This window comes from Theropithecus gelada, chromosome 2 (assembly GCF_003255815.1).
Source record: "Theropithecus gelada isolate Dixy chromosome 2, Tgel_1.0, whole genome shotgun sequence".
Classification (NCBI taxonomy): Eukaryota; Metazoa; Chordata; class Mammalia; order Primates; family Cercopithecidae; genus Theropithecus; species Theropithecus gelada.
In genome coordinates, this window is record NC_037669.1 from 23,245,670 (window position 1) to 23,259,814 (window position 14,145).

Consider the following 14,145-nt stretch of genomic DNA (forward strand, 5'->3'; position numbering starts at 1 on the left):
CTGTGCACCCTGCTTTATCAAAGGCAGGAATTAGGGGAGAATAGAGAAAATCTAAAAATACATTAAAAATTAATAGGAAAGTTTCTTATTTGCAATGTAGTTGTCCCTCAGTTATTCTATTCCTAGAAATTTGGTTAAGTAACTCCATAACTGTCTCCTTTATGAAAATTGTGACATAAAAAAATCTTGAGTAATAGAGTAATGGTAAATGAGTAGTAATTTTATGATATATACTAGGGTTTCTGAACCTTTTCCTTTTTAGTTTCTAATTATGTCTTGATATCTATATTTACTGTAATTTGAACATATATGAGAAAAACTTACAATCAATTGAAAGGAAAGGATATTCAGTTGTCATATGATTTGCCCAGAATGTTAAACTTTTAAGCTTCTTTAATTTTTTATTATATTACGATTTTTTCATTGCTACTATTAAGTATATTGCTGAACTGACAATACATGATTTATTGAAAAAAATTAAACAAAATTACTGTATAGTGTTATGAATGGTATCTATAAAATATTTTTCTTCTAAATGTAGTATTATACATATTCAAATAGTGAACACAATATTTCTCAAAGAGTATTTTAGCTCTGAGATAGTACATGTGATTCTCCAGTTGCCATGATAACTAGTTTTTATTGTACAAAAGCACAGATGTATGAAGCAAGAAAAAATAGACAAGAAAAAAGCAATTTTTCCAGAAATGGTACATTTTGTTTAACCCAAACATTGAATTTCTTTCCTTTGCAACTGATAACTTTTGAATCTTTATTACAAACAAAGCAGATAAAAAAAGATATTAAACTTTAGCTTTTGCAATACATTTTGAAATAAAAATCAAGTAAGTCTGGATGATGTACTAAATCCACTTGGCTGACATCGGAGGGTGCCTAATTATCTTATTGGCCATTTTTTTGCATTATCAGATTTTACTTTGTGCATTGATACCCAAAGATTATGCATTGAGATTTACAAACTTCTCAAATCCATTGTGTTTATACAGAATGCTCATCCTGAAATGAGATTAGAGATATATTTTGGCTTTGCCTGTATTGCCTAAAATATTGTCTTCTTTCTAACAAAGTACCACTGATATGCTCTACTCAGCAAGAAATATCCTCCTCTCTCTAACTCTTCTGTATTTTCATAATACCTTCAGAATAATAATATTAAACATAAAATACTGAAATATGTTTAAATATCGAATAATTGTAAACAATTTTGAGTTCAATTCTAAGGAAGCATTGATTTTTGCTTGAAAAAACAAACCTCGGTTTGACTTAACTGTGTTTTAGAATTATATATTTTTATGGCTGTAAAAATATTTTGAATCAAGGTAAACCATTTGTTGAATTATATCTTATCTCTTAGCTGTGCAACTGTATGCAGAACATTCTGAAGTAAATATAATTTTACTATTTCCTCAGTCATTATTTGGCACCTGTTTCTTAACCCCCTGAAAATTAAAAAAGCTTCAGGGGGTTCAATAGTAAAAGTTCTCAAGGGGCTTAGAAGCAAGATTTTTTTGGTAAATCGATCCTAGGTTGAAGGTAGTTGAAAGGCATTTTTTTCAGAAATCTGTCCAATTGCTGACAGATCAAATTTTATTCCCCCAGGAAATACCTACAGTATTTTTCCACATGAAATTCCATATCTCTGACCAAGTCAATGGAACATTTTCCATTTTTGACCCTTTCATTTTCTCATCTTCAAATTTCACCTCGTGGCCCTCCTTTCCAGAGAAACCATTGTCAAATCTGTGCATCTGTGCTGACGGTCCCTAAGTAAGTGATGATGATATGTACATTGAAATGTCTAATTTAAGACCATGTGTTTTAAAAAATAAACAAACAGCCAGTGAATGTCTTCTCACCCACATTCTGAAATTAAATAGTCTGTAATGAAATTACAGAATTAGTCTACATGCTATCTATAGCTTTTAAGTAGGAAAAGGTGAGAAATTCTTGTGGAAAATAGAACCTGGTCTGCGAAATGAGTCACAGTGGCATTTCAACCTATTAATTGTGTAGCTTCTGCACTTGGTTTTGAAAATCTGCCTCTCCACCTGCTAGGAGCATAGACAGAAGTGTGTCTTAGAACTTTGTAACTCAAAAGCAGTTTCTGGACTAGAAGCATCAACATCACCTGTGAGCTTTTTAGGAATGTGTAATCTCAAGTCCCGTTCCAGACTTACTTGCTCTGATTCTGCATTTTAACAAAATACTCAGGTGATCTTAAGCATATTAATGTGTGACAAGCATTGTTCTAGAAGAGCTGTAGTGATTTAACACCTCACCTTCTTCTACCTACATTCCAGCGTGATCACAAACAAAACATTTGACAACTCAAAAACATATCTCCATATGTTTACACACATGAACCAATTTGGACTGGAATGAAAAGTGTGAGCTACCACAAACAGTTCCTCTACAGGTACAGTGCTCAATGCTTTTACAAACATTCTCTCATGTAATTATTGTTTTGATCTTTCTTAGGTAATAAGACCTTCTCTATTATTGTTGTTGTTATTATTATTATTATTATTATTATTATTACAGTTTGAATATCCCTTATCCAAAATGCTTGGGAACAAAAATGTTTTAAATTTCAGATTTCTTCAGATTTTAGAATGTTTCCATACATATAATATCTTGGGACAGGAACCTAGTCTAAACACTAAATGTGTATATTTATATACACACACCTTGTGCACATAGCCTGAAGGTAATTTTTTATAATATTTTAAATAATTTTGTTCATGAAACAAAGTCTTTGAACATGGAAACATCAGAAAACAAAGCTGTCACTATCTCCACCTCCCATGTGGACAATCTGCGTTTTTTGGCATCATCTTCATTCTTGACCCCGACTTTATATGTTACTGATGAGCAACCATTTTCTTACACTTATTCACATATAAGTAATCAACAGTAAAATATACGATATAACATTAACGCATTGAAAAGAAATACATGTTCAGGGTAAGCAGCATAGTAGAATCACCAAAATACCTACATCCACTGTTAAACAAAAACAGGAAGAAGCAACAACAGACTCTACCTATGTTGCTGGTTTTGATTGAAAGGTAACTGTGCATTGCATTTTATTTTGTTGGTGAGAAGAAACAACAGAAGCAGCTGAAGGACCAGGATGCAGGTTCTCTAGGAATGTGGAGGCATTCTAATGGGTAGCTTTTTAAAGTGTTTCCTCCAGAGTTATCTGCCTCATTAACAGTGGGTTTTATCTTAGAAGTATCTCTTGATTCTGCAAACTGGCACAATTTTTTGTTCAGCTTTGAATGAATGCTGCTCCAGTTCTTCAATAAGCCTATCACACATGTTCACCATACCATCTCTAGGCATTTTTTCTCCAGTGTTAACATCATCTTCATTGTTCCTATTTTCACAATTACCTTAATTCAGAACCATTTTGTCTACTTCACCATTGGTCAAAAAATGAATAACAGGAGCCTCATTATTAATGTTAAAAATTGCTTTGGTATCCACCTTTCCCAGCTTACTGATAGACTGTGAAGGTTATTTTTACACCCAGTCAGACATCACTTTTTCCTTACTTGAAATACAAAATTCTTCAAAGTTACCACCTTGTTCATCATAATCACTGAACATAGTTGCAAGGCAGAGGTTGTTGTCAGGCATGTACAACTATGTCTTTAGTTGCTGTGTTCCAAGTGTTAGCAACAGCATATACAGCATCCTTCACAGTAAACTCCTTTTGAAAACCTTCCACATGCATGCCTCTGTTGACTACTGCTAGCATATTGTTCAAGTAAGTATTTTTATTTTTACTCCTGTTGATCTAAGAATACCCTGGTCACATGGCTGAATTAATTAAGTCACATTTAGGGGAACCATAGATGGCATGAGCATTGTTTTTGATGAGAATTTCAGCTGAAGGGTGAGCAGAATAATTGTAAAGGAGTAACAAAATCTTGCAGTTGTCATTCAGTTCAAATTTCCTCCAGTAAATACAAGGCTTTGGCACAAAATATTTGTTAAACTAATCGAAAAAATGTCTCTGGTGACCCATGCCTTTCTGTTAGCAAAATAATGGACTGGTAAGAAATTCATTGCTTGAAAATAGAAAGGGGCCAAGCGCGGTGGCTCACACCTGTAATCCTAGCATTTTGGGAGGCTGAGACAGGTGGATTGCTTGAGGCTAGGGGTTGAAAACCAGCCTGGCCAATATGGTGAAAAACCATCTCTACTAAAAATACAGAAAATTAGCCAGGCATGGTGGTGTGTGCCTGTATTCCCAGCTACTCAGGAGGCTGAGGTGGGAGAATAGCTTGAACACGGGAGGCGGAGGTTTCAGTGAGCTGAGTTCATGCCATTTAACTCAAGCCTGGACAACAAGAGTGAAACTCCATCTCAGGAAAAAAAAAAAAAAAAAGTGAGGATGCAAGCTTTTGCCTATTACATCAAGTTTAATCTTACGCATATCTGCTATACTAGCACATCCCATCACAGTTATTCTGCCCTTAGCATCTGTAATTAATGTAGGGGCTGTCTGATCTACCACAGTGTTCTTATGGGAAAATAGTGCCAAAACAATGATGTTTCATCAATATTTTAGACTTCTTCTGGCATCATCTTTTTAAAAACCAGCAATGATATTGGCAACCTTATCAATGAATTTCTCCGCTGCTTTATAATCTGCAGATGCTTTAACAACACAAATTTTTAATAATTTAATGCCATGTATTTTGTTAAATTTCTGAGACCAGCCTGTTGAGTGTTTACAGTTCCCTTCAATTTTCGGTTGTTGTGATTTTTCTTTATTTGTTTCATGAACAGCATACCACTAAGAAGCCAGTGTTCACTGTGACACTAAAGGATCTACTTATCCAATACATAATTGAGATCTTCATTTTTAGCTTAATGCAGTACTTTTCTACTTTCATTAACTTCTGTTTGAAACTTTCAGCATAGAAATTTAACAATTTATCTTTCTGCTTTTTCAGGTCACATATGGTGGTCATCCCAACACTATGCTCTTCTGTAAAACATTTTACGCTTACACCCTTGTCCGGTTTCTCTCCAACAGCCGGACTTCCTGTGCTATAGATAAATATAAATTCCTCCTCTTTTTTAAATCACTGTTACCCATAAAGATATTTCTAGGTCTCTTGACATTTTCAACTCTATCTTTACACCACAGACCTGAGAATAATGAAAAAATGCAGTAAGTAACGCACATAGTTCTTTTCCTCATGTGGGACATTGCGGGGAACCTGACATTGGTGAGTCTGGCCTGAACATATGCCATTTTATTACCCTTTGTGTCTGTGCTTGTATGGGAGAATCCGTATGTGTGTAGGAAAGGTCTATCACATCTGAAGGGGTCTATCACAACTGCATGTTGTGAACCTATGTATTGACCATGACCCATCGCATGAGGTCAGTGTGGAATTTTCTACTTGTGGTGTCATGTCAGCACCCAAAAATTTCAGATTTTTGAGCATTTTGAATTTTAGATTTTTGGATTAGGTATACGCAACCTGCAATGTTTATATTTACATAATACTAATGAAAGAGAGGCTTAAAATAAGGTCAAATAACTTTCTCAAAATTGCAGATGGTAAACACTGAGTCATTTTATTAAGATTATTGAGTAGCTTCCTGATTGATCTCAGTGATTTCAATCTCACTGTATGTCATACTGCTAACAGAATAATTTTTTAAATATGTAAATCTAATTCTACCAGTTACCTGCCTAAAATCTCTTGGTAGATTCCCATATGATTTGAAAGTAGTTTTCAACTTTTCCTTGCATATTGTTCTTTTTTGGGGGCCACTACAATAATTATGGACTTTTTCCAAGTTAAATTATTTATTGCTCTCATTACTTGTTTACATGTGCTCTTCCTGCTTCTAGAGCTTTCTCCATTCTTTTATTCATATGCTCAATTGCAATTCTTTCTTTGAAACGTGTTTCATCACACCTAAGTTGTTTCAAACATCTCGATCTGATATAAAATGAACTCTGTACCAAACTTTATCAACCCTTATCCCATGCTATTAAAATTATTTCTTTTGTACCAGGCACACTTTTGAAACTACAGACTTTTGAATATACATATGAACACACACATCCCCCCTATACATACTCAATATACTTATATATTCAATATATGTGTCTCTGTGTGTGTGTGTGTGTATATATATATATATGCATTAATCTTTCAGATTTATGCAGCCCTGCAAATTTTTTGCATTTTCTCAGTTCACACAATAAGTACTTATTAAGACCTTGTCGTAGGACAAGCACTGTGCGAAAAACTGTTGAGAAAGAAATAAATTATATATATATACTATATATATAAAAATTATATTCTTTTGAGAGTATATATATAGTCATGCTACAAGCTTTTATATTGTAGTTTGATTATATTTATACTTAAAAGAGTATAATTTATATATATTATACATGCATAACATATATATATATATATGTGTGTGTTATTTCTTTCTCAACAGTTTTTAACACAGTGCCTGGTACTTTATATTGATCAAGTTAATTCTAATTTTAAAATCTTGTGAAGATAATATTATCAGCGCATTTTACAGATCAGTAAATTGAAATTCAGAGAGGTTATTTTGTTGTCCAAGATCACACAGGCTGAAGATGACAGAAGCCAGGACTCAAACCCAGCTTTTTCTGATTAGAATACAACTTTGACAGAACATACAGAAGTTCTCAACTCTTCTGCCTCATCGCTTTTACTCAGATTAAGCCCTCATACAATTAACAATATTCCTCCATGAATGATGTTCTCGGAACTATGCAGTAGATAGGAGCAGGGCGGTTCTGCAAATGTTCTGAGCTCAAAATATATACCCACTCTGATTGGGATAAGTATGTGAAGGGAGAGGATCATGCCTTCTATTGCAACACAACCTTCACTGATCCCTTCAGAGTGAAATGTCTCAGTTTAAATGTTCAGGTTCTATTTAAGCATTTTGATATTCAGTCACTAAATTTTCTCTGATAACACAAATTGCTTCCCACTTACTCTTAGGCTACTTTCCAGAGACTCTGTAATATCCCTAACTTTTGAATTGAGATTTTTGGAAGTCCAGGATATACTTCACTCCCAGCCCCAGTTTTTAGACCTGTAGACTTTTTTTTCTCTTTTCAGCAAATGGAGAGCAATGATCCTGAAGACTGTGACTGCCTATGCTGGTGCAGATTATTATGATACCTAAGTGAGGTACTAGTAGTCCATAGGACACAATTTTTTAAATAAGTCAAATCTGACTCTGCTATTGAGGTGTTAAAGACATATATAAAATGTTAAAATCATTCACTTATTTTAATATATTATGTTACTTAATATTCTTTTAGGTTTCACATGCTAAATTTCAGTCTACAATAAATTTTATAGCCAAATTTAAAACTCTCAAAATAAAATTTTAATAGAAATGCTAAGATATTCTCAGTGTAGCTGCATAAAATTTGCAGAGTTTTTTAAAGAACCATTTCCGTCATGGTTTAAAACATATGGCAGGTCTTTTTTGGAAGTCTTCTGATGGTATGTAGAATTTGTAGTTACAAATATTCTGCCATTTAAATAAGCTCACTCAACTTCACCTTTCTGAATTAGCAGAACTTAACTATTCATTGTCAACTGATTCATGAATATAGAACCAAGCTTCATTTGGAACATATGGCTTAAAGATAATAAATTTAAATGCCTGATGTAAAGTAAATTAGAATTGGGATTGTAATGCTGATAGCTTTTTCTACGAGACTCTTATAACATCTGTCCAGAAACCTTAATTTTTTTCAGATGTTTTTCACACATGCTACTTCAAGGCTGTATATGTATACGTATTGTAACTTTCCTTCAAGAGAATAATTAGAAAAGTTAGTTATTATTTAAGAATTCAAAGGTATATGTGTGACAATAAAACTGTGTAACATCACTTTTAGAAGAGCTTAATTACCAATAGACAAGAAAAGAATATTAGAATAAAAAATTAGACATTGGGTTGGGATTTGAACAGGTAAAATGCTTCTAAATAGATTTCTATATCAAAAACAGACACTATTTTAGATATAACAACTCTTGTTTTTTAAGCTTGTTTATGTATGACAGGAATTAGGATTTAGAAACTGAATTTCCCAGCATCTCTTGTAAGTATGGTTAGAGCTTACCAATGAAAGATAATTACAAAATATTTCAGAGATAGAAGAAAAGTAGAATAATTATCTTTCAGTCAAAAGCTCTGGGCAGACATGTGTGTGACTCTGGCAAATGTCAGTTGCCATGAGGTTTTGTCAGCACCTTCCATATGTCCTCCTGAGAACCATTCAGTCTAATATTTTAGGCGGTTGAGAACATCAGTGCTAATTTTCTGCCATTCTTCTATTCCTGGTTTTGTAAAGTTTACTAAAAGTTCCCTGACCTTCACTACTCTAGCCTCTCCAGCAAATATGCAGACCTCTAATTCCCAGTGTTAAATTCTTTTCTATTTGAAACATCTCCAGTACTTTCTGTCTTCATGACTCTTACTGATAGGTTACATCTACTATCTAAGCTTGTGATTTGTTTAAAGAAATTGGGCTAGATTTCTGTCATTCAAAAGTATTACTGTAGATTAAAAAAAAAGTAAAATCTTTTCAACAACCCAGAGGCTTTTAATCAACAGTTTTTATTGATATACGTTTCAAGAGAGAAAAATATATTAATATTTCATTGACATTAATATCATCAGAAATTTCCATTGATATGAATATATCCTTAGAGCACCTGTAGAACTTCACAGTGCATCATTTATATCCCAGACTAAGCATATGGCACTGCTAAAGTTGTGTAGGACAGTCTGTGTACCATAACCTGTGTAGCTATACTAATGTACCTGTTACAATACAGTTTCTGTTGAAGAATAAAAAAAAAAGGCTCATACTTTCACATATTTTTTTCAAATGTAATACAATTATACCAATTCAGGTTTTTCCTTTGTTTTGTTTTGTTGTTTAAAAGAGATGGTGTCTTACTATGTTGCCAAAGCTGGATTCAAACTCATGGGCTCAAGCAATTATCCCACTTCAGCTTTCAAAGTAGCTGGGACTACAGGCAGGTGCCACCACTCACAGCTAACCATGCAGTTTTTTCAATCAAGTTGAGCCATATGACTATAGATCTACAATCAACCACATATGTAGGAAAGTATCTGATCCAGCCTAGGAGCTATGATATTATCTGAAATAGTTGAACAAAAAAAAGATGGAAAGATTAGATTAAAAATGAAATTACATTTTAAGACACAAAAGTAGTTCTAAGACGCTCATGAAGTGCTGAAACTCAATAGAACAACTTCTGATAAGCTCCTTATTAAATAGACTGGAAAACTCAGGAAAAGAGTATGGCTAAATTAGTTAACTTAGTTTTCTTTTCTTTTTTTTTTTTTTTTTTTTTTGAGATGGAGTCTCGCTCTGTCGCCCAGGCTGGCGCCATCTCGGCTCACTGCAACCTCTGCCTCCTGGGTTCAAGCAATTATCCTGCCTCAGCCTCCCAGGTAGCTGGGACTACAGGTGCCCGCCACCACGCCCGGCTAATGTTTTGTATTTTTAGTAGAGATAGGGTTTCACCATAGTAGTCAGGATGGTCTTGATCTCCTAACTTCGTGATCTGTCTGCCTCGGCCTCCCAAAGTGCTGGGATTACAGGCCTGCGCCACCATGCCTGGCCGTTAACTTAGTTTTTCAACAAATTTTACCTGGAGGATATGTAATAAAATATATCTGAATTTATTCTGTTAAATTCTCTGTGAATATAAAGATTTATTGTAAATTTTACTTTACTTATAACTTAATATATGGGATAGCAAATTGTACAGTAGATTGTAGAGTATTATGCATCAAATTAGTGGTCACTTATAGTAATTCAAAATAATACCTAAGTAAGAAAAGAAAATGATGGTTAGTCCGATGTCATTGCTGATAGTTCAAAAATATTATAGTAAAAGCATGAGTTTTATTAGTTTTGAACAAAATCCAAAATATGTATACCTAAATATAAGAAAGAGAGTAAATCCATCGAGTGTAGATGTGGAAAAGCAGTCTTTTGAGTTTAATTTTGAAGTGTAACAGTTTTTGTGTTAATGTGTGTGTTTCTTTTTCTTAATATATATATTATTTGAGAATCTTCATTTATATCAATGAATCTGTGGCAGAGTACAAGATGTTTTAATCTAACATGTTATTTAATGCTCCGTTAAAGAGGTGGTGAACTAAAATTACACATTATTTCATATTTGCTTAAACAAAATGCGTGTAGAACAGAGTCCTATGCTTATTCATTTAATCAGCAATGTATATTGAGTGCCTGTTCTGCACCAGGCAGTGTGATAGCATTTTTATACATAATAATGAATATATCAGACATTTTTCTGTTGCCATAGATTTGTTATTTAGAAACAGACATTAATCACATGTAAATATATAGATGGATAGATCAGTAGATAAATATAATTCAAGAGTAATCGATTTTGAAGCAACGTGCTGGGATGCTAGGAGCTATAGGATTATTTAGGAGATTACCTGATCTAGTCCATGAGACATGAAAAGAGAATAACTAAGTAAACATTTTCCTAGCAAAATGACATTTGAGCCAAAATATGACAGATAATTTATCAGTTGGAGTTCAGACAAGGAAGCAGAGTCATTATAATGTTACTGGTGGAGGGTCTTGACTATGAGTCATCCAGGTTCTTGGCATGTTGAACAAAGATTTTGACAAAACACACAAACAAAGCAACAAAAGAATGAAACAAAAAATCACAGATTTATTGAAATAAAAATACACTCCACAGAGTGGGAGTAGGCTCAAGCAAGCAGCTCAAGAGAACTCATTACAGAATTTTCTAGGGTTTAAATACCCTTTAGAGGTTTCCCTTGGGTTACTTGGTTACATCCTACGTAAATGAAGACTTGACCTGCAACCAGTCTGATTAGTTACAGGAGGTGACCAATCAGAGACTGAAGTGAAGTTACAAAGTTACATTCTGTGCAAATGAAGACTTGGCCCATGACCAGTCTGATTGATTGAGAGTGGGGACCAATCAGAGGTGCTTTCCATTTTTTTGTCCGTGACGCAGGGGAATGGGAGGGGGTGTTGCAAAGGGAGTAGTCTCTGATCCCTTTGTTACTTGGGTGTAGAGAGGTGAGGTTTTACTTTTGATTCAGTTTTAGGGAGTCAGTGCACATCAGCCTTAGGTTCTTTGCTTCCAGACCATATTTTCCTGTCTCAATATGAGTTATAGAATTAAAAGTTTAGTACAAGTATTAAACCTTAGAGTTGTGAGGCTAAACGGGAGAATTGAAGGTTGGAAGAGAAGAGTTAGACAATCAGAGAACAAGTCACTAGCTTCTGTCTGAAGTACTTCCTGCCTAAGTACCTGCAGAGGAAAAGCTAAGAAAATCCAATTTCATAAGAGGACTGTGAAGGGAAATTCCTAAAGAATTTGCAAGGAAGCTACTACTGCTGTATAACTCTTGCCTTTATTTTGATCTGGGGTAACTGCTGTTTGTCAGATTATTAGCAATTGGGTAGACAAGACAGACATAGAGTGGAGGAGTTCAAAAACAATCTGAAATCTACCAGGTACCCTTGGGTCTCTCTGCCATCTATGTGACCACAGAAACCCACTTAGAGGGTAATGGTGGTTACCTCACTTCTCAAATCTTCCACAAGTTTCTCTTTAGGCCAACTCTAATCAAGAACCCAACAAAAAAGGGATTCTAGGCAATGTAGTTCCCCACTTAACCAAGTAGCCAATAGAAAAAACATAGTCTAGATGAGTAAGAGTTAGCTAGATGATAATGATTTTAAGAATAAGAGAAACAATCTAGAGACACAGAGGCCTGATGAGTGCTGTATGCATCAATTTTATTAATTTTCTAATAAAGTAAACCCTTATTTATGTGCATCATTTTATGAAAACACTTATGTTTTAGTTTGGTTTTTAAGAGAATTGGATTAAGCATTAGAATAAATCACATAGAAATTTTTAGAAAGAAGCAAAAGTTATTAATATCATCATAAACACAGATGATAAAAGGGAAACATCTACTTGCATTTCTGAGTCTTTAAATGAACACTGAAAAGTAGAAGAACAATTTAAGGGTTAAGAAATGATGGTTAAGAGGATTAGCAATTCAGACTTCTGGATATATTTTATGGAAGCTAACATGATCCTGAATTAATTTTCATCAGAATCTGAAGGCCACATAGTGTTTGCCTTCCTCTGGACAATTTCTTTTTTGTTTTTGGGCCATGAAACAATTCATAGATTCACACAATTGCAAAAAGTTCTTATGCATAGTGGGAATAATTATTAGTGGCTTATGCAATTAGGAGCTTTAGAAAGAGTAAAGTCATGCTAATATAATAGGATAAGTATTTATTTGATATTAAGTTCAATTGATAGTATATTTTCTTTCAATTTTTAAATTTTCTTTCTTTCTTTCTTTCTTTCTTTCTTTCTTTCTTTCTTTCTTTCTTTCTTTCTTTGGCTATTGTTTCTAGGCTCTATAATGACTTAGGCAAGTTTTTAATTAAAATGTTGATTATTATACTTATCTGGAAATGGAGCTACCATAATCATGAAGGTGGTTTTTCCAGGGTGAGGCTTATCCATTGAACTCTGGGTGTGCTGACCCCTGTGATTTCCCCAAATGTGGGAAACTCTAACGCACAATTTGTGGTGGTGGTGGAGGACTGTGTTCCTACTCTCCCCGGTTTTATTTTTTCAATATTAAAATTCAATTTAAAACATAAAAAAAAAGTTGATTATTATAAATGGGATATGAGACGTTTAAAACATCACTTTTGTACTTACATAGCTATATTAAACAATAAGTTGTGTAAGAAACCAGCCCATGCAAAAAAGAATAGACAACTACATCATAAAATTAACGTTTTTATTTAGGCAAGAAGAAATTGTACCATTTGAATTTTGTCTAATATTGATGAAAATATCACTGAGAAATCTCAATACCATAAGTTTTAACTCATTTGATCAATTGAAATGGAACCAAAAACAAACAAAAAAATCAATAAAATATCATGGGAAATAAGTTAGTATGTAATTTAAAATTTACATTGCTAATACAATGGTAGCAGTATCAGATCATCACTTGACTTTTTTTCTACTTTCAAAGAGTATAAAAATAAAATCATCGTAATTTAAAGGCCTCATGAATATTTCACAAATCAGATGTAGGTTATTATGATAATGAGCAAGAAAAGAAGATTTGTTCATATTTATAATTTTTGATGAAATAAAATTATGCCTTTTACTTTCTGCTTTTGTTTCAGACATCTCCAAACAACTATAATACTATTAGCGCCTATACCAATATTTTCAGTAATATAGTAAACACTAAAAAGAACTAATGCAGTCAATGAACTAATTTTATTTAACAATGGTAGGAAGAGAAACCTTTTATGCAACTTTAACAACTGTTTGCTCTTAATCTTTTTTCTGTTTATATCATGCTTCTAAGAAAATAATATATGACATAAGATATGCCAAAATATTTTTAATCTAGAAGGAAGAGTTTCACACAAAACATGCCACAACCTCCCAATAAAGTACAAGATATAAAGTCAATTTTTATATAAATCCATGGGGTGTTTTAAGTTATGGTTGATGGTGAGCGCAATCTCTACTCAAATATTATTGAGAATATTTGAAAAGATAATCCAATAAGGCTATAGTAAATTCCAGCTAAAAAGCATGTTTAAAAATGCATGCTATGAAACAGCATTACCATTTTATTTTATGTATACCTCCAGCAGCTCCTTTAATATTGTTTTGCTAAATATAATGTACATAACTATCAGCAGACACAGTGTCTCTTATAACCTTCAATCACATTTGCCTAAACATTTAAATTCCATTTAAGAAATGTGTATCAAGTGCTTATTCTACCATGCACTTTTCTAAGTGTTTGATATAAATCAGTAAGTGAAACAAGCAAACTCTTTGGCTTATAATCTTGCATTCCAAATATAACTTTAAAATTTTGACCTAGAATTTTTTCACCTCCAATTCATTCTTATTAAAAATCAAAACAGTCGTCTTTAGTAAAGGTGTTACTCTTCTTGCC

General features: G+C 33.4%; 1 non-coding gene across 1 annotated transcript; it reads left to right on the top strand.

Annotated features, from left to right (window-relative positions):
* Positions 1-12,605: 12,605 nt before the first annotated feature.
* On the top strand, positions 12,606-12,772 carry LOC112619983. The gene has a single exon (XR_003118452.1). It is a non-coding gene; the product is annotated as a U1 spliceosomal RNA (small nuclear RNA).
* Positions 12,773-14,145: the final 1,373 nt, after the last annotated feature.